Raw genomic sequence first — 20,392 nt, 5'->3', positions numbered from 1 at the left:
GCTCCTTGATAATGCTCTCAGAAGGAACAGAAAACAAATGGAAAGGAAGGAATTTGATTGCCCAACCGCTATCTACCAACGAGCCAACTGAATTTCTATATTGCCTAAAGTAAATGAGGAAGTAAAGTGATGGTTTATAGCAGCTACTCTTTAGTAGTTCTTGCTTCTCAGATGTGAAGAATTCTTATTTATTTTTTCCTCTCCTCCATATCCACCTGCCCCCAATGGCCCACCCATTGATTGATTGCCAAGACTCATTAAGTCTACCCTCTATAACATCTCTTGAATTCATCCTCTCTTGCCTGAGCTGTTTGCAATAGTGTCCTAATAATTGGTCTCCTTATGGACAGTGTCTCTTTTTCCCCATCCCACTTTTCCATGCTTCTCATCCCCTGCCTATCCATTCCTCACACCTCTGCCAAAGTAATCTTTCTAAAGCAGATTTGATCGTGTTACTCTTCCTCTTAATACTTTTCATTTCCATGTATGTATCAGATTGTTACTATATATATGATTCTGGTTTTCTAGAATACAGACTCTTCTAATTATGACAATAGTATTGATCTACTATATCTCTAATGTGTTTTAGAGTGTTTCCACAGCTATTATATAATTATAAAACATTAATCCTGTGACTCAGCTATTATTTTTTCTCTATATTTACAGAGAGAATATAACTTTTATGTATAGTGAATGGTACATAGTATGGGGTAGATATTTACAAATTATGTATTAGATCTATTTGGCTAAGTGAGTAGGTTAAGTCCTCCTGAAAAAAGTTGAACTTTCAGTTCCAGAGAATGAATTTCTTAAATCTTATTCAGATACTGGCAAATCTCAGTTGTTTAGAGCATGTAATTACTGAGGTCAATTCCCATTTGTTTAAGTTAGCCTCATTCGGTTTCAAGGAGATAGTTTGTAACCCTAACCTCAGCCAGCTATTTCACAATTGCACGTCCCAATGGAACATGGGTAACAGAATATGGATAAATCTACACCATGACTCTATCCCTGTTACTTGAAAACTTGAATATAATGCTAACTCCTTAGTGTTATATAGAGTTTTGTATATTCAGTTACACAAAGAAGTTTTAGTAATAATCATCTAGACAAAGAGACAATATGATTCTCCTAAATGGTACTTCGAGGACCCCAAAGAACGCTTAGCAAATATCTCATTCCAATAGTAGTTTCCTAATTATACAATTCCTGTCCAATAATGCTAATGCTACCTCTAATGATGACTTGGGTAATAATTGTTAACATAGCTTCAGATAAATCCTGTAGTAATCCCACATACGATTTTCTACATTTTCTCTTGCATGAATAACAAAATAGTGTACAGCTTACACTAGCTTTCTCATTCCGAGATGTGATGAGCAGCACGCTTACCCTGTGTCCAGATGGCATGACAAATATGGTAGCACTGAGAAGACCCTGACTTGAAATTTTCAGGTCCCCTCTTACTGACTCTGGGTTAAGGCAAGATTCCATTGTGAAAATGCAGATACCTCTGAAAGGAATAATCAATCATTCTCAGTCATTAGCCTCCAGGTATAAATTAATTTTATCAGATCCTTTCCATTGAACACTTAACCGAAGAAGATGCTTTAAGAAAGATATCCGACTGGTATATATCAATGGGAATATAGTGGAGGCTAAGGTTCATACTCCCAAAGAACAGACTTAGGTGAGATGCTGAGGCACTATAAGGACACAGGATGGGACATGTGGGGATGAAGTAGGGAAGTTCCTAGAAGAGAGAAGCAGAACAGTACCAGAAGACAAGCTTCTCTTGCATCCCTTTTGGCTTTCAGCCAGCAGTAATAAGAGTACATGAAATGGTATCGTATAAAGACCATTCTATAACAGTTAAGAAACCAAGTTCTGGCATCAGACAGACTTGGGTTCAAATGATAGATCTGCCACTTTCTTGCCTATGTGGACTTGGGCAAATTTCTAACTGTTCTGAGCCTGGATTTGCTGATCTTTAAAGGTAATAATAGTACATACCATGCAAGGTTGTCTTGAATTAAATGGAATGATTCATGTAAAGCCTTTAGTCGAATATCTGGGACACCATAAATGATCAAGAAATGTTAGCTATTACTATATAAATAAAAATTTAAGGTTGTGTGTTTATTCCCAAATATATATAATATATTCTTAGTGGACTCCTACTTCAGTGAATTCAGATTTATGCCATCTCAACATCAAAACTCTAACAAATGTCTTTGGTGCTGGAAAGAAATAAACCTGAAATAACCTAAGAAATAAGCCCAACAACTACACAAGGACAGGAAGGTCCCTGTGTTCCAACAGAGACCCAGAAGCCATACTTCGGGAAGATGAGGTCTAATCAAATGTGTGTAGTTGACAACTGAATAAGTACCCTGAGAATTCAGAGCAGTGTGGAAGGTCAACGGGTGAAACAGAGCTAGAGGCAGAAGCGCATGTTACCTATTCACGTAGAAACTGTGTGTGTGATCTCTGGTCAACCTGTACAAACAAGCTGTGGTTTCCTTCACAAAAACCATTTAGAGGAAGGCAATGAAAGTGCAACCCCTTTTCAAGATAGGAGTTTAGGGGCCAGACGTCACTGGTGACCAGCTCTGAGGTCATGTTTATTATTATTCATCTAGACTTTTAATTGACAGTTCAGAGAAAATAACATTTGTGTTGGTGTCCTCCTTGGGCCTGAGGACATTCTTCTTGTTCAGAATCCACTGATTAGCTGGTATAAACAAATCTCAAATCACCAAGTTACAACTGTTGCTTTTTCAGGACATAAACAATGAGTTCTTACCTATGTGACTAAAAGCAGGCCAAAGCACTAGGTTTGATGGAATGTTAAAAGTATGGCTGTTAACTGTCACCTGCACAATAACCCCTGACAGCCATTTCCTGCTTGGCAGCATAGGGGAGAGGGCTGGGGAGTGTGTGTGATTGACTTGTCATCTTGACTCGTCATTATGACTTGAATAAGCCCTTCTGCTTACCTGTCCTGCACAAGCAACATTTTCTTTAATTATGAGAGACATAGTGTCAGTAACTAGTTCTAGGGAAAAAGGTCAGAGTTTGGTTCTGCTGGATTCAAAGAGTTTTCAAGTCAATAGGATAACAATTAACATTTGTATGTAGCCCCTTCCAGCATGTAAAGCACTTTTTCCTGCATGATTTCACTGAACTCCTACAACAGATCTGTGAGGTAAGTCATAGCTATTTTTACTTCTCCTGTGAGGAAACCGAGTTTTCCTTATAGCTAAGTGATGAACATTCCAGCATTGACTCCAAATTCTGGGCTCTTGACTTTACAGCTAATCTCGATGAACACTATCACTATCTACCGGGGTTCCCCGTCTGATCTCTCCTTCAAACTCTTTCTTCTACTAGTCATGAGATGGTGTTCATTTTACCCCCATAGTACTTCTCAAATCTATGCACTATTGAGTTCCCGTCCCCACTGCCATGGCCCTCGCCTAAGGCATCATTGTTACTCACCTGGATGGTGGCAGTAGTCTCCTAACTGGTCTGCTCATGATTGTCTGGTCTGTCCTACCTGTTGCTGCTAAAGTGGGCTGTGTAACAAGTGCAAATCTGAACACAACACTCACCCATCGATGGCTCCTCAGCACCTTCAGAATGAGATCCTAATTCCTTAGCATGGCCCTGCCTCATCTCTTCCCTCTTTTCTTTCTTATACACTGTATGCTCTGGCTAGAACTAGCTCTCTTCTCCTCCTTGAACCTCTCAGGACCTATCTTGTTTCTGTGCTTTTCATTCTATTGGAAAAATTTCTTTCTTCTGTTGTCTACCTTATTATGTAGGGGCAGCCTTGACCAAATGTCTTCAGTGGTATATGCCAACTCTGATGTAGTGCTCCCATTCATCTTCGTTTAAACTCTTGTTATGGCATTTAACAAGTTTGGCTATAATTATTGATTTACATTTACATTTCTGATGCACTGGACTCTGCGATAAGGGCCAAAGACTGGTCTGATGAAATGTATCCCCAGCCTTTTTTGCCTATGACAGCATTTTCAACATAGTAGGGAGTAAAAGCTGTTTATGATGTGAAACTCATAAGCAGGGATTCATTATCTGCCATCTGCCCAACTCTGTGACATGTAGAGAGGTACTAGGTCCAAGCCTTACTGAAAGGAGAATTTTGCAATTCATTTTGCTAAGGAGCAACATACGACATTTTATAATTGAGATATTGTGTTGTAACGACTGAAAGTCTATAGCAGTTCAGGAGAAGATTTGAAACTAGGGAGGCACCTTTTTTCTTTAGAAACGATGATTACTTATGAAGGGCCAACAGCAATTGAATATTTGCCATCTGGCAACTGTCACAGTACTCATTGTAAATCAGATTTAATAAACCCAAGTCCTTTTAAAGGTGAAGGTGTTTTCTGTTATTTAGGGAGAAATATCATCCCCCAGGAGACTGACTTAAGGAAACTACTTAGAAACTGAAACTAAATTCTTCCAAGTGTTAGGAGGCAGAATTCTACCTGGCTGGGATGTCACATAGTTGGAATACCTTCTTAAAGGGAATTCATATCCATTATTTTCATTGAGGAGAAGAAAGCACACTTGCTTTTCATTTAACCTGTCAAAGTTTGAATAAATCAAAGTGGACATTTGGTGCTGCCCATTGGGCTGCCTTTCCCAGGTCAGCACTGCCAAGTCTCCCCTTACACTTAAACAGAATGTGATGCCAGTGGTTTTCCTGCTTATGGCTTAGACTCTCTGTGATAATATAGCACAACCTGTAGAAATGTTCCTCTCCACTCTCAGCTAGCTGACTGGGAAGCTACGTGTCTTCCCTCAAAAGTGATTTTGAACTGCTACCCAACCACCACTCCAGAGAGCTGGAAGTAGTTGTTTTCATTTATAAATGTGGGGCCTTAAGTATTTTTCCAGTAAAGTTGAAGTAATTCCGAATTGTCTTTTCAACACGGATGTGCTATGGGGGCTGCTAAGTGGGGGATGTCATTCGAGAAAACTGAATCAACAAATCTTTATTGAGTGTTGGCTATGTACAAAGCCCTGTGCTTGTTGTGGTGTGGGACATGTGGAAGCATAAGCCATGGTCCTTGCTCTTAAATTGTTTAATTAGGTGGCAGAGGGGTCCCTTTACATGGATAGGGATGGGAGGAGAAAGAAGTTGACCCTCAGTTGACAAGTGATGAGGAATTAACTGAGGCATTTTCAGAAAACTTAAAGAGCAGGCAAGCTATAGAAGGAAAATGTAGGCTGGGGGACAGGGATTGGCTGAAGAGTTAAGAAAGGAAAGAAGGAAGATCCAAAGCAAAGGATTCTAGATGCATGGTATAGTGGGTAATGCCAGGCAGAGCCTCCTGAGACAGAGAAGTACATAGGAAAGTTCATGGAGAGAGCAAGGCCTATATCATCGGCTGTGGGAGGGAGGTAAAAAGAAGCATAATTCATAGTACAGAGCAGTCAGAACACACCAGTTGTGTTGGTAACTAGGATGCAGGCTGCATACGTAGAAATGGGTTCTTCCGGGAGCAAATGGGTTCCACCTAGGGTTCAAACAAAAGAGAACCTTACTCCTCCAGAAACCAGAATGATTACCAAAGATAATAGATCCACTCTGGACTGGAGAGCGGAGGTAAAGTGAACGAATTAGAATCCCCTCACTCTGAGAAAAGACCTGTGGATTAATAAGGAATGCCAGCAGATGGATCCTGCATGGAATCCACCCATGGCTTCCATCCAAGCAAAATGCATCACGTGAACTGTACACGGAGAAACTTTACTGGTACATAGTACATAGCTTGGAATTTCTTTACATTAGAGAGAGACTTAGTTATAACTTGAATTACTTGTTGTGTTGGTCCTCAGTGGATAAGGTGGAAGGAGAGGAATGCTGCTGGAAAATCTGGACAGTCTGGTGAAAATGGGGAACCTCCAACTCTGAAAAAGAGATCTCTAGCCTCATCACACATAGGGTCTTAAAAACCTGAGATATATGTCCAAATGGGGTAACCATACCTCAGGGTCTGAAATTCCCACCGTGAGATTCTATCTTTCATGGCCTTGTGGAAACATATGCTTTAATTGAACTAAGATATTGTTACCTGGGAGGAATAACACCTTATCTGATTTGTTAACTTTTGTCTCCGTTTATTTAACAAATATTGAGGGCCTGGTGCAAAGCTGGTGGATGCAGACATGTATAAAACCGAATCCCTTCCTTCGATAAGCTCGCAGTTCAGCTGAGCCGGGGCTTTACGTGACAATGGCGTAGGAACGTCAGCCTTAGGGGGAGGTGTAAGTGGAATGATGTTACACAGGAGAGAGAGAAAGAGAGAGAATTTGCAGGAGGCTAGAAAAAGTTCAGAGCCTGGAGCTCTGTGGGGGATGACAACCTAAACTGAGGAGGTGGGAAGAGGCCGCTAGCAAGAGAAAGGCTAGCACGGGAGGATGGCCGGTTCTGTGGATTGGAAGACAGATAACAAAGCCTGTAAGGAAGAGAGAGGAAGAAGCCAAAACTAGAGGAAACTAAGTTTTCTGAGTCTACGTTTATGATGGAAAGAATGTCTGTTGTTTCAGTGCCTCTAGGGTATGTGTGTGTGTGTGTGTGTGTGTGTGTGTGTGTGTGTCTGCGTGCAAGACAGACAGAGACAGAGTGAAACAGAGGCAAAGAGTGACAGAGAGAGGGAGAGAAAGAGAGTGAGAAAGAGCGGGAGAGCAAGACAGCAAGTGAGAGAGAGAGAGAGAGAAAGAGAGAACTTGAGTCTGTCAACCTTTTTAACCATTGGTAACAGGGTGGAGACTGTAACCACTAAAACAAAAGCAACTAGATCAGTGAGTCTAAATTGAACTTTAAAAAAGAGGAAGTGAGGAAAGTTTGTTTGTGAGCTCTGGTGGCAGGAAATCCTGTGACTAACCTTATTTCACACATCTCAGATTATTCAAAAGGATCTTAACTTTCTTAAGAACAGTAACTTAAAATGGAAGGGGTTGTCTCAGAGGCACTGATGTCTGAGAAGAGCTGACACCCTTGCTAAATAAACTAATCCAATTTGGGTTGCCCTTTACTGTGTGAAGACTGCTTTAGGGAGCGTGACCCCCCTGGTATTTCCAATCAGTAGAGTAAATAGCATTAACAAATGGATTCAACTCTTTTGGGAAAAATATGCTAACACGTTGGAAACAAAATCAACAGGCGATCCTCTTTTTACTGGTAGAAATGTTTTCATAGAGCTGAAAGCAACCATTATATATGTGCTCTAATAATTTTAACTAGCATGGGTGGAAGTATGGGGATGATGAGGACTTGCAGGGGGTTGAAGAGCTGGTGAGGAGGGGAAGGGATGGTGGTCAGGGTCGGGTAATTACAAAGCACACGTCCAGGCAAGTGGGGACCTGTGCTCCCGCACGGCACGGTAATGGGAAGGAACCCCTGTGCTGGGCGAGGCTGGCCCATTAGCAGGGACAGTTAGGGTTCCAACCACCTGGAGCTTTCATTTCCAGCTGAGGGTGCAAGTGTGGCAAGAAGGGGGGGGTGTCTCAGACTTCTCTTTCACAACCTTGCGTGAAAATGTATCTCAGGCAAACACAGGAGTGCTTCGCTTTTCTGTTATTCCAGAAATGTATCTAAAGCATGCTCAGTTGTCTAAAGGCAATAAAGGAAGAAAGTAGAGAACTTGTTTACAATGTGTGCTGAGGGCTGGCACGGTTCAGGCCAAGTGACTGGATTTCCTAAATGGCCAGGGAGACCCTCATTAACAACACATCACATCACTGCTCTCCTTGATGGAGTCAACGGGACTCTGAGCCTAGTGTCCCTTTCAAATAAAATCCTCGATCTAAAGGTGCACAAACCATGTCAGTATTCATCTTACCACCTCCCATCTGGGCCATGCCTCTCTGTGGGGGTGTGCTGCGGGGCTGCATGTCTCTACAGGCAGCGGAGCCATTTAAAAGGCCAGAATCCTATTTACAGGCCTGACTTGCCATTTCACTCCTGGACTGATGAGGGCAGGTTTCTTTCTGTGCTGTCTGAAATCATTTGGGGGAGCCTGCTGTGTTCAAAGAACTCAAACAAAAGGCAGGACGCGTACATCAGTCAGATATTTGCAGGCGCAAGCTGGAAACCGGGCCTCCAGCTGACACACACACACATAACACTGGTCATGACTTTTCAGGGCTCTTATCAGGCTCACGCTGGCCAACCACCAGATCTGAGGGGCCAGGTCAAGGTTGGAGACCCCAGTAGGCTGAAGTAAGCACTCCCAGCTGGTCTGGAGAGCTGGGACTGGAGACTGGGGCTGGAATTACATCTGTACCTGGTTCAGGCAAGGTTCAGGAATCTGAGACAAGAGCCAGGCAGAAGCCAAGACATGGGGGAGGGGGTATCTCAGGCTCAGGGAATACTGCAAACAAAGGCAAAGAGGCAGGAAGGCACAGAGCACTTCTGAGGAAGAGGGGGGATGTACTGTTCATGCCCAGGAACATGGGAGGACACAGAAACCTGAGGACCTGAGAATCGAGCCTCAAGACCCAGGAGAAAACTGAAAATTGTTCAGTGCTGGGGAGGTGGGGTCAAGCAAAGAGCTTCTCATCCTTGACTTCAGAAAGGGGAAAGCAGTTACCTCAAATCCTGGTCATCAGGTTGATTGTACTTGCAATCTTATTTGAGGGCCTTGGGGCTGGAAACCAGTCCAAAGGAGACTTGGGATTCAATTAAATGCATTTATGAAAAGCCTACTATGTGCAAAGCACTCTGCTAGGTTCTGAATTAAGAATGTGACTATTGGGAGCACAAAAGCCGTATCAAGAGTGTAAACCATACCAGATTGGGTTCTGTCAAGAAGCCAAGTGTGTGGAATCTCCAGGCCTGGTTGGACCTATGATGTGCTGTAGACTCATTATGAATATGGCAACTATAATTTACAAATCCCAGGTTAGATACATGATCCAACTAAGGATTTTTTTCCTCATGACTGAATTTATTTACATAGTTATTATAAGCTATTCTGAGATTTGAGCTTTAAATCACATTCAGTTCTACGTTGTATAACTGATCTTTATCGAAAATAATAAACACACATGAAGAGAAATACAGTAATAAAAATGTATATGAGCGAAAAGCAAAGAAGTAAATTAGAATATGCATACGCTTTGGAGTAGAAAAACATGATTTCAAGTCCTATCTATACCCTTTACTAGCTGTGTGACTCAACCTTTCTGTGCCTTAGTTTTCTCATGTGTAAAATGAGGATAAAAAGTAATACCTTTAAGAGTTTATTGTGAGGATTAAGTGAAATACTATGCATAAGACATTTAGCAAACTGTCTATACATAAGTGCTCAAAAAATGAGTTTGTATTTTTGTTGTTGATTTTGTCATTCGGCTGTTGTTGAAGCTGATAGGATATTGTTCCATTTATACTTTCTTTTTAAATGGATTCAGCTTGTTCCAGAAATCTTTATCCTTAATTTTTTCCAACAACTTTTTGAAACAAATCTTGGCAAGCATTTGGATTATTCAGAGAAAGTTTACATGTTTTAGTGATCAGGAGTGGCTTTTCCTAATCCCCTTAATTTGCCAATTTGTGAAAATGACCCTTGATCCCAACATTCCTACCTCATAGAAAAAGGATAATTTTCCACATCCCTTACATTTAGAAGATTGATATTCTCAAGAGGAAATTATTTAAGTATATTATACTATATCTGATCTGTAGTTACTCTCTCTGTATCGCATTTGGCTATCAAGTCCTCATTAGGCTATGATTTAAGAACCAAAGTCTCGTTAGATCATTGTTAGACACAATAGCAAAAATACTTTGGTAAAGACTGTCTCATTGAGGGTTCTTTATCGACTAACTCAAGGATAATCATGGAATCTTAGCTTGCGTTCTCCAGGAATCACACTCCGAGACAAGGATTTGAATGGATGTGGTTTATTTGGGAATGGCGGGTAACACCTGTAAGGGAATGGGATCATTATAAAGGAAATGAAGGCGCTCAACAAAGACGGTGCTATTAAGCCAGCCACCACTGTGGTGCACCGACCCTAATCAGACAGGGCAACTATGGAAAATGGTGCAGCACACACCACGCCTCCAAGTTATCCCACTCTAGGTGCAAGGCAGCTGCAGTATTTATACACCAACTTACGAGCCACACCTCACCACTCTGGGGGGTGGCAGGGAGGTTAATTCACTAGCCTTTTTTGTATTGCTGCACATGGAGACAGCATGAAGATCAGGGACATTGGGGGAGCTCTGACAATACCTGTTATAGCAGGAGAAGATCAAATGGGCTTTTATCCTACAGGATGTCAGGCTACCGGACTAAGGTTTGGGCTAAGCTCTGACTCTGGTTCTGGCTCTCTTACTCTGTTGCCTTAATCTTTTAATCTACTTGCCACTGACTGACATGTACTTTCTTGCAATGGAAGATGACCTTGGGGGCAAAAACTGGAGAGAGATTCAGAGGATCAGAGCAAGGGCGTTTTCCTCTATACCTAGAAATACTGGCCCATCTTTCTGCACCCCTGACCTCCTCTTACGCCTTACCTCATGCAAGGAATCAAGCCAAAAGTCCAAGAGTGAGAAGAGGGAGACAAAGATAACAGAGCTGTTACCTGCCCAATATCATGGAAGCAAGAGATTGCCTGGAAAGGAGATCCCAAGAAAGAGGCAGACCCTCAAAGTCCTAGCACAGTGGATCAGCGTCCTGGAATGTAGTGACTCTCTTGCTATGCTACTCTTCTTCCTGTGGATGGGTGGGTGTTAGGAAAATGGAGAAGTTGGCCGACATTTATTAAGCTTTGTCTTCAGAAGGTCTGGGTCAGTAGTTTGTACACCGCAGTCCTAGGTATGGTAGACATTTGCCATGCTTTGGCTATCTACCACTGAACTCCTTAATAGTTCTCTAGTCTGCCGCTGAGGAATTTTCCATTGTGTGCAGTCCTAGTGGGCGGCAGTGCTTACCTTTCATTACAGTAGCTCAAGGGCCAGTATCTTGCTCTCCACAACTCTTTGCAGCCATGGGGCAGGCATGTAATCATCAGAAAAATCCTCGAATTAATTTGCGTAACTATGGAAGACTTGGGGCATAGAATAGCAACTGAAATGAGATCAGAGGATGAAAAGGAAGACATTTCTTTATTTCCATGGGTTTTATAAGTAGAATATTTCAGAGTTAAACAGAAGGAGCTTTCTGTGTAAGGGTCACCTGAACAGGTTTATCACACTGGGAGCAGGACTGATGACGATGATGATGGTGACGATGATGATGATGGTGACAATGATGATGATAGCAATGATGATGATGGCGAGGGTGACAAAGAAAATGGCTGGCATTTACCAAATGCCTACTCTGGGCCAGACACTGCACATGGGTGATATCATTTATTCTTACAATAATCCTGTGATCTCAGTGCTATCATGCTCTCTGTTTTTCAGAAAAGGAAGCTGAGACTTGGAGAAGTTAAGTAACTTGCTAAAGCTCATACAGCTAGCAAGTAGTTTCAAAACCAGTTCCATCAGATTCCAGAGCCTGAACTTTTTACGGTCATGCTGGGCTGCAGCTTCTTATAGCAAGGAAGTCAAATAGTTGCACCAAGCTCAGCTGAAACTTATGAACAAAAGGGAGTCCAAGTCTAAGGTAGTGAGGAGGGCACCATTAAACGAGCTGACCAGAGAGTGCGACCCGGGAAGTGCGACCTGTTGCGACTAGATCATGTGGTCGTGATTCAAATGGAGTGGAAGGTACTGAGTGATGAGGTGCTGCAGGGAGGGCGGAGAACCTGTTCAGTGACTACAAGGATGATGGAGACAGCATGGGAGAATGATGCCATTTGAGAAGGAGATGCTGTATGGGGAGTGGCATGTTCTGGTCTGTGGCTTCTGTGAGTTTAAAGGGGCTAGCTGCTCTATCTCCTGCTGCCATCTTCTTCAATACTGTGTTGATTTCCTGATTTTTACAAAACCCGTCAGTCTTGACTTTCCAGTTTTGTTCTCCTCCTGGTCATCCAAGTACAATTTACATTAAGCTTAAATCACCATTTTTAAATATTTTCCCAAGCAGTTCTGGGTCCCATTGGGACAAAATTCAGGTAATGATTTGGAGGCATGGGTGTATTGGTGCCCACGCAGGTCCCTGCTTATTTCTCTTTGGTTTCATATCTCTATTGATAGAGAAATTATATTCAACCATGCTCAGTTCAAATATGTGTGATATTGCATGCTTGAGGGGTTTTAATGATGATTCGCATATTTCAAACATTAAAAATTGACTTTCAGGTTCTTTTTTTCTTTTGTCTGGGAGTTTCTAAGGGTGTAGAGAAGCTGCTTCCGAGTATGGAATGCGAACTATGGCTTTATGCCGAGTTGTGCGTACACGTGTGCGTGCGTGCGTACACGCATACATGTGCTCTTGCGTGCATACACATGTGCGTGGCTGCTTCTACCCACCCCTGTGCTTTGCTGTGATTGAAACATCACAGAGTAGCCCCCACCAGGAAGCTGGCAGGTACCCTGAGGGCTACTGGTAGTGTGATACTCTCAGAGTTGTGAAAAAGAAACTTGAGAAGTCATGTTGAAGAAATTATTTTTCATCTACTTGGGCCTTCAGGATATAATAGTATGGTTGGATATAAAATTCATGCAGGTATCTCTAGCCAGTGTACATTAGAGAAGATGAGACAGCACCCCTCCTCCACGCATACTGCTTGCAAACACTTCTCAAGACCCCTTGTTTACATTAGTTGTTGGGGAAATGTGCTTTCACATGGGGGGCAGAAATGGTTGGAGGAGAAAAAGTGTGTGTTCAGGTGTCTCAGCAGCTGTGTGAAGAACATACTTGCTTGTGGAAGTCAGTTGTTTGCCAAGGTATATCTAACTGTGCCTCCCCGTCCTCTGCTGTTGTGAGGCTCCAGACCCCAGAGAGTGAGCCTGGCAGGCTTACAGGCTGGCTAAGCCCCAAGTCAGAGGTTCATTATTGTTGAAAGGAACCATAGGGTTTATCCAAATTACTGAGACAAGGTCACAATGGGGACCAAATCCAATTTTCTATTTTGGGAACTTTGTGATAAGAAGGATAAGCTACCAGGAGTCTTATTTGTGTAAGGACACGGGCCTCCTGGGATAAATGTGAAGGCTCTCACCATAGCAGGATTGAAAACGTGAACAAAGCAGGGGAGACAAAGACTGTTCCAGCACTGGGGGTTGACAGGAACTCACTTGAAAGTAGGAGAGAAAGTGCAGTCCCTGTGCTATTTTTTGTGACACTAGTCTGGGAGCATTGAGAATTGCATTTAATGGGGCACTGGAGGGTGACCCTCATATGCCCTTTGGCCTGATCTTTTGGACCTTACTCTATAGCAAAGGAAAGAACAAAACCAAAATAGTCAGGATACCTCTCCTAATACAAGGTGGTATGCCTATAAGAATAGATCACATTAGGCTGGCCAAGCAAGTGTTACTGAAAGGAAGAGATGCTCCCCAGGGGAGACCCCAGTAGCAGTTGCGATGGCAACAACGGTGGTAATGAAGTGGTGACAGTTGTATGAACAGGGCGCAGGGAGCAGTTAGCAGTGCGCCCCAAGTACTAATAGTGATAACTACCACTTACTGAAGCTTAGTATGTGTCCGGCCTCGTTCATACATTGTGCTGATCCTATGGAGTAGGTACTGGCTTACCTCCAATTTACATACGAGAAAACAGAATCAGAGAGGTGATGGCCTGCTTCTAGTTACTCCTGCTACCATACAGCTCAGTGACTAAACGGAAGGATCACTCTGGTGGGCCCCACTGAAAGGCTGCAGTGACCCGGCAAAAGAAGGGCCCCGTGATGTGATGCTTCCTTTCTCTGGGATCCAGTCTGTCCATGTGGGAACTGAGGACAGGGCAGGACAGTGGTCCTCAGCAGGCTAGTACTGCCCATCAGAAGAGGTTTTGGAAATTTCTTGGGGCATGTTTGTCTTCTCATGTATTTCTGCCCAAGCCTTTGCATGTAGAAATAAATATTGTTTTATAATAAATCACTTTTCCATTTTCCCCTCATTTACATCATAGGATGTTATTTTTTATTCTTTAATTACATGTGTAGGCAGGTTGAATCACTGATGTTTTTTCATTTCAGGATAATGGGAGGAGTTAACTTTTTATTGAGAGGAAGCATTAGGTTAAGAACCATGGTTCTGTAAGGTTTGTAACAACCCCTCCAGTTGTGATAGTCTATGGTTTGAAGTTAGTCTTGGGGCTAGTGAAATACAATGCCTAGTATCCGAAGTGTTGGGATGACCTGACAGCCAAGGCCTGCCTCCCTGCCCCCTGATATAGAAGGATCTGGACGGCCTACACCCAGGGCACCCTGCAGCTAAAGTTCCGTTGCCACCATGTTAGGTCACAGAGGTTTCTCCGCAAAAGACCACATAGCTTTGGACTTTGGCCTCTTTCTTTTCTCTCCAGTACTAGCCTTGTCTGTATCATGAGGCTACAGGAAGGGATGCTCTTCTTTGCTCCTCTGGGCCAGAGGGATGAGGTCATGGAGGAGAGCCATTAAGACAAGTTGTGTGTCTCCTGACTTCCCTCACTTTAGCTCAGGTCATGCTAATGAGGTTCGAACCACAGATTTTTTCAGCTCCTTCCCTCCCCTTCATACTGGTGAGCTGTTCCCTACTCATTTACTGATTTAGAGGACTCTCCATCCTTTCTCCTTAGGCCAGCCCCAGCCATAACCCTTGAGTTTCAGTCAGATTGCTTGTTAGGCTGGCAGCTAAACTCAACTCCACGGCTGTGTCCTTCCAGAGCTTTTGCTAGCATCTCTTAACAAGACTCTCCTTAGAGCCTTCCTCTTAGCCTGCCAAAGTTGCCTCCAGAAGCAACTTCTTCTTCTGAGGCCTTTCTAAACTCACCGCTTCCCCCAGTCATTCCAGCCTGAATCAAGTCCTTGGTGGTGTTACGTGACCTCAGTTTCTCTGCAAAGCACGTTTTCTCTCTGGCACGCTGTCCAGTGAGTTCACTCTTACCTCCACAATTTTATCTCCATCATCCTCCCAAAAAGGGGGGCTTCTCAGTTGTCTTAGTGGTGATAAACATGCTCTCCGGAAAGTTCCATGAGGATAAGGACACATCAGTAATATTCACTGTCATCTAATCTGATCCTCCAAGCACAGATCCTGGTACCGAAAGAGCACTCCGTAAACGTATTCTAAGTCCCTGACTAACTATGAAGCCCACTGTTCCACTTCCTGTTCAATGTAATGGGGCTCATGGTATCTTCTTGGTCCCTAAATAACTATTAAATCTCAGGATTTTCTAAAAGGAGTCATGGATTCTGATCAGCATTGAGACCCAGCCTGGTCCTCACCAGGTCCTAAAAATCTCATGGCCCAAATTCGCAAAATCTTTGCCCTAGATCCACTTCTAGAGAGTTCTGCAAATCCCAAGGTATAGTCCAGCAAGGCCCATGCCAAGCATGTGCAAAACACAGCTTGACTTGGGGTGGGGTAAGAAATAAGAAGGGGCCCTTCTCCATTTTTATTCCCTGTCTTAGTGAGAGCTGGCTTAGACCTTCATTGCCCTGGTCTTTCAGAGCTGTCCATGGCTTGGGATTCAGTTTAAATAGGACTCTGCAGTTAAAATTTGATTCAAGCCACACAGTGTCTTTTTCTCCTCAGAAAATGGGAAAATAATACTGGCCTGTGAGTCACACATGGAAAGTGTTCATCATGATGCTGAGAAAAACTATTTCCAAAGGGCGTCCAGATATTACTGTTGTTTCCACTGTGCCCCAGGGGCCAAGGAGGATGATGTGCGCCCTCTGAAGGGGACAGCAAAATTTCCTACTACTTAGGGCCCTGCAGGGATTAGGAATGTCCTCACTCTGCTTCCTTAGAGTGTATACCCACAGGAGAGTGAGTGAAGTCTGTGACCTTGGGCAAGGTGATTCATGTGTTTGGCCTCAATTTCTGCGTTTTTAAAATAAGGGAATTGGACCTGTTGAGGACTCAGGTGCCTTCAAAGAGATGACATTGAAAACATATAGACTTTGAAACAGATCAACGCAAATTTCATTCATGCCTCTGCTACTTGGTGGCTCTGTGACTCTGAGCAAGATCAGTTCACTGCTCCCCGTCTCAGTTTCCCCATCTGTAAATTGGAGATGAAACCTGCTTCATTAAATGAGAGAGCATACAAGAAAACACCTAGCCTAGCATTAGAACTTAGCACTTAGTAGTTTCTTTCTCGTCTTCTTTCTTTCTCCCCTGCTCTGTGCGGCCATAAATTACTGTCAGTGGAGTGCTACAAACAAGTGTGGTGATGTCACTGCCCTGGGCAGCGTGTGGAGACACAGAGTAAGGCTGCTGCCGTTTGCTGCTGAAAGGGCAAAGAACAGTGCCTGCTCCAGACCACAGGAGATTTTCTTCTGAGAGGGTCTGGCCATGGATCCGGCTGCATTAGCAGGGTTCCTGCCTCCGTTCATTTCCCCTACACTATGGTAGACCCCAACTTTGCACTGATCCAATCCATAAGGTTGAGAGGTCAACCACTGGCGTTTTATCAATTTGGGAGATTAGGACTCACTTTTTTGACTCAAGGTGAGAGGTCAGAGTCTCCCTTTAAATCCACTTAAGAATTTCTATTTCTGGGCCTATTCAACAAGGAAATATGGAGTGAATGTCAGCAAATAGGCTCACATAGCCTCATTATCCATGGAATGTACGTTCCTGTTGCGAGAGTAGATTATGAATGCCATTGAAAACCAGGGCTTGTTTCTGTGGATTTCCGTAATTCCCCGCCGTGGGTGCTCTGCTTTGGTGCTCTTGCTAGAGAGCATATATTGCCTCCTCAGTTACTGACGACTGGAGCAGTGTCATTTAATGGTTAAGAAGGCAGCTCTGGAATTGGACTTCCTGAGTGTGAGTTCCTGTTCTTCCGTCTTCCTAGCTGTCTGACCTTAGCCAAGTTATTAATTTGGCCTGAAACAGATATAATAATAGTACTTGCCTTGTGTGGTTGTTGTGGGAATTAAATGAGATAATGGGTGTGAATCACTGAAAACCGTGCTTGGTGTAAAGCAAACATTCAATAAATGTTAGCTCTTATCAGGATTAGTATTAGCGTTAGGCTCACTATTATTATTAGGGCCCTTTGTGAAGGTATACCTAATTCTCTGTTAGATTCCATCCTGTTTTATAAAGGGGAGTTGTGGGGAAATGCTTTATATTTTATGTTTGCAATAAACATTTTAGCAATGAAATTTAAAAAAAAAGTCACCAAAATCTTTGTTCTAGCCAAAATGAAGCTTGTAGTCGATCTTGGGCTGGTTGGACTGCTGTCCCTACCTCTGTCCAAAATCCATTCAACATATATTTGTTGAGCACTCACTGTGTTTCAGGCACATCTGTAATTTTCTATTTTATCATATAGCTGTATAGTTTACCAATATATGGTTCTATTTCCCATCCCCTTAAATAATCGGTTTTATTTTGAACAATGTGAACACTTTTATTGGGGTTTGAGGGAAATGATAAATACCCTGGTGCTCCTATCTGAGGTTAGAACCAATGGAGAGATAGAACCAGGGGTCAGGTAAATGGAAATCAAAAAATTCAGCTTTACTATCATACAGCTGATGGGAGAACTTAGCTGAGGTTTGAGGACCTTACCAATGTTTAATTGAAACTACCCCCTGCGACATTTCAGGTCTGCCCCACAGGGGCAGCGCCCGCCCCACTAAGCCTCTGGGAAAGTGGAACAAGCAGATGGGAAAGCACCAGCCTGTGCAGGCAGGCAGGTCCCGAAAGAGAAGAAAGGAGGAGGCCAAGGCAAAGATGCCCTGGTTATTGATGCAAGCTCACCAGTTAAGTTAGTCTCTTCTCCAATGGGGAGCAAGGAGTAAGAGGTGAAGAAAGAAGCTAGGAGTGTTTAAGAAATCTCTCCACATGCATGGTAGGAGATTAAGTGTCCCCCTCCCCACAGCTTTCCCTAGCTTTTTGTTCTGTTCACCATTAAACATCTGACAAGCTGGGGATATAGCTCTGCCCTTTGGGTAAGGCGATCGGTGGCCTGTTGAGATTCTCTCCTTCATGGAGCCATTTCCCGATACACTTTTCACTGGGGGTATCTACTAGGATTAATGGTGGACAATGTCAATTGTTTTACTTCCAGAAACAGTTAAGAATCATACATTAATTATAGGTAGCCTGAAACCTGGATCAACATGGCTGGAGAAAAATGCAGAACCCTGGGGAATTATCTTACCTTATATTCATGGTAATGAACCTCAAGTGGGTTCTTACTGCTGCTGCCAGTTTATAATTCATTTCCCTAGTCCCTTCATTCTCCCACTCTCCTAGACAGCTGTTTTTTTTTAAGATTTTTTTTTCAAAGATTGTATTTATTTATTTGAGAGAGAGAGAATGAGAGAGATCACAGAGAGGAAGAGGGAGAAGCTGACTCTCTGCTGAGCTGGGAGGCCAATGTGGGGCTCCATCCCAGGACCCTGAGATCATGACCTGAGCCAAAGGCAGACGCTTCACTGACTGAGCCACCCAAGCGCCCTAGACAGCTGTTTCATACTCCTCTCTTCTCAGACTCCAATATCTCCTTTCCCATTCTCACTCTCAGCTGGTGGCCTTGCTTGCGATTGCACTGAGAAAATAGAAGCACTCATCAGAGATTTGTTATAGGCTCGAATCATTATACCTGTGCTCGTTATACTGTGCCTTGTTTATGGACGCACTGCCCCTGCTCCTAAGAGAGGCTCTCTCCCTGTATGTGAGAGCCAGTGACTTCCCCCCTCCATAAGGATAAGCAATTCTTCATGCTCCTACATCATCAATTTTTCTGTGTTTACTGGAGCTTTTCCATACTGAAACATTCTTCTATCCTAAAAACATAACAAAACAAAAACCTCGCTCCACTTCCTCCATGTACTGTTCTGTCTCTCTCTCCTGCTTACAGCAAAACTCCTTGGAAGAGTTATCTATATTCCCTCTCTCCAGTTTCTCCTGTTTTCTCAAGAGCATATTCTTTTGTTGTTTTTAAAGATTTTATTTATTTATTTGAGACAGCAAGAGTGAGAAAGCACAAGCAGGGGGAAGGGCAGAGGGACAGGGACAAGCAGACTCCCCTCTGAGCAGGGAGCCGATGTAGGGCTCCATCCCAGGACCCTGGGATCACGACCTGAGCGGAAGGCAGACACTTAACTGAGCCACCCAGGTGCCTGCATGAGCCCATTCTAATTAGCCGTTTGCCCTTATTCCTCTGTCAGAATTGCACTTATCAAAGCCATCAGCGACTTCCTCATTGCCAAATCCAATCACTGATTATCAGTTCTCATCTCATTTGTCCTATCAGCGGCATTTGACAAAATGTCTTACTTTGTCTTCCTCGAATGCTCTTTTCACTTGGTTGCAGGACACCACGTTCTACTTCTCTGGCTCTTCTTTTTCTAGCATCTTTGCTATTCTCACCTTATTTTCCTGACACCTAAACACTGGAGATTTATAGGGCTCAATCACGGGGCCTCTTCTCTTTTGTAAGTGCTACACTCATGTTGATAACTCTTACATGTATACCTGTAGCCTAGACCTCTTTATGGAACTCCACACTCATATATCCAGCCACTTACCAGGTATCTCCACTTGAATGTCTGATTGACAGCTCAGACTTAGCATGTCCAGAACTCTTGCCCTACTCCCCTAAAACTGCTTTTCCTAGTCTTAGCTATTTACCTTAATAATAGCCATTCCATTCTTGCAGTTGCTCAGGCCTTTTATACCTTGAAGTCATCTTTAATTTCTGTCTTTATCTTACAATCTCAAAAAAAAAAAAAGTTCATCAGCAACCCAATTTTCTCTACCTTCAAAAGATGTCCATAATCTAATCACTTCTTACTGCCTCTACTGTCACTACTGTAGTGGAAGGCACCATTATTTCTTTCCTGCATTATTGCAGCTTATTAGCTGTCTCTGGCATTCTCTCTTGCCCCTCATCTTGCCTCCAAAGTTTATTTTCCACATCGTAGCCAGAGTGATTTTCTTTTCTTTTTTTAAAGATTATTTATTTGAGAGAGAGAGAGAGAGAGAGACTCTGTGGGGGGGAGGGGCAAAGGGAGAAGGAGAGAGAATCCAAGCAGACTCCGTTCTGAGTATGGAGCCTGATGTGGGGCTCAATCTCACGACCTGGGGCTCAATCCCATGACCCTGAGATCACAACCCAAGGCCAAACCAAGAACTGGATGCATAACTGACTGTGCCACCCAGGCACCCCCTCCAACTTTTTTTTTAAGTAGGCTCTACACCCAACGTGGGGTTTTGAACTCATGACCCCACGATCAAGAGTCACATGCTCTACTGGCTGAGCCAGCTAGGCGCCCCTGAAGTGATTTT

General features: G+C 43.2%; 2 long non-coding RNA genes across 2 annotated transcripts in view; both read left to right on the top strand.

The window, feature by feature from the left end:
• The window catches only part of LOC103672938, a 123,321-nt gene that overhangs the window by 18,806 nt on the left and 84,123 nt on the right, over window positions 1–20,392 (top strand). The window lies entirely within an intron of this gene.
• LOC121102103 overlaps window positions 2,082–20,392 on the top strand; it is a 38,640-nt gene continuing 20,329 nt past the window's right edge. Inside the window, exon 1 of the long non-coding RNA XR_005834185.1 lies at window positions 2,082–3,208. This is a non-coding gene — a long non-coding RNA (uncharacterized LOC121102103). The remainder of the gene's footprint in view (window positions 3,209–20,392) is intronic.

Source organism: Ursus maritimus (genome assembly GCF_017311325.1).
Source record: "Ursus maritimus isolate PB19 chromosome X unlocalized genomic scaffold, ASM1731132v1 scaffold_X1, whole genome shotgun sequence".
Lineage (NCBI taxonomy): Eukaryota > Metazoa > Chordata > Mammalia > Carnivora > Ursidae > Ursus > Ursus maritimus.
Note: the sequence above shows the minus strand (reverse complement) of the source record. Positions and strands in the feature narration are given on the sequence as shown.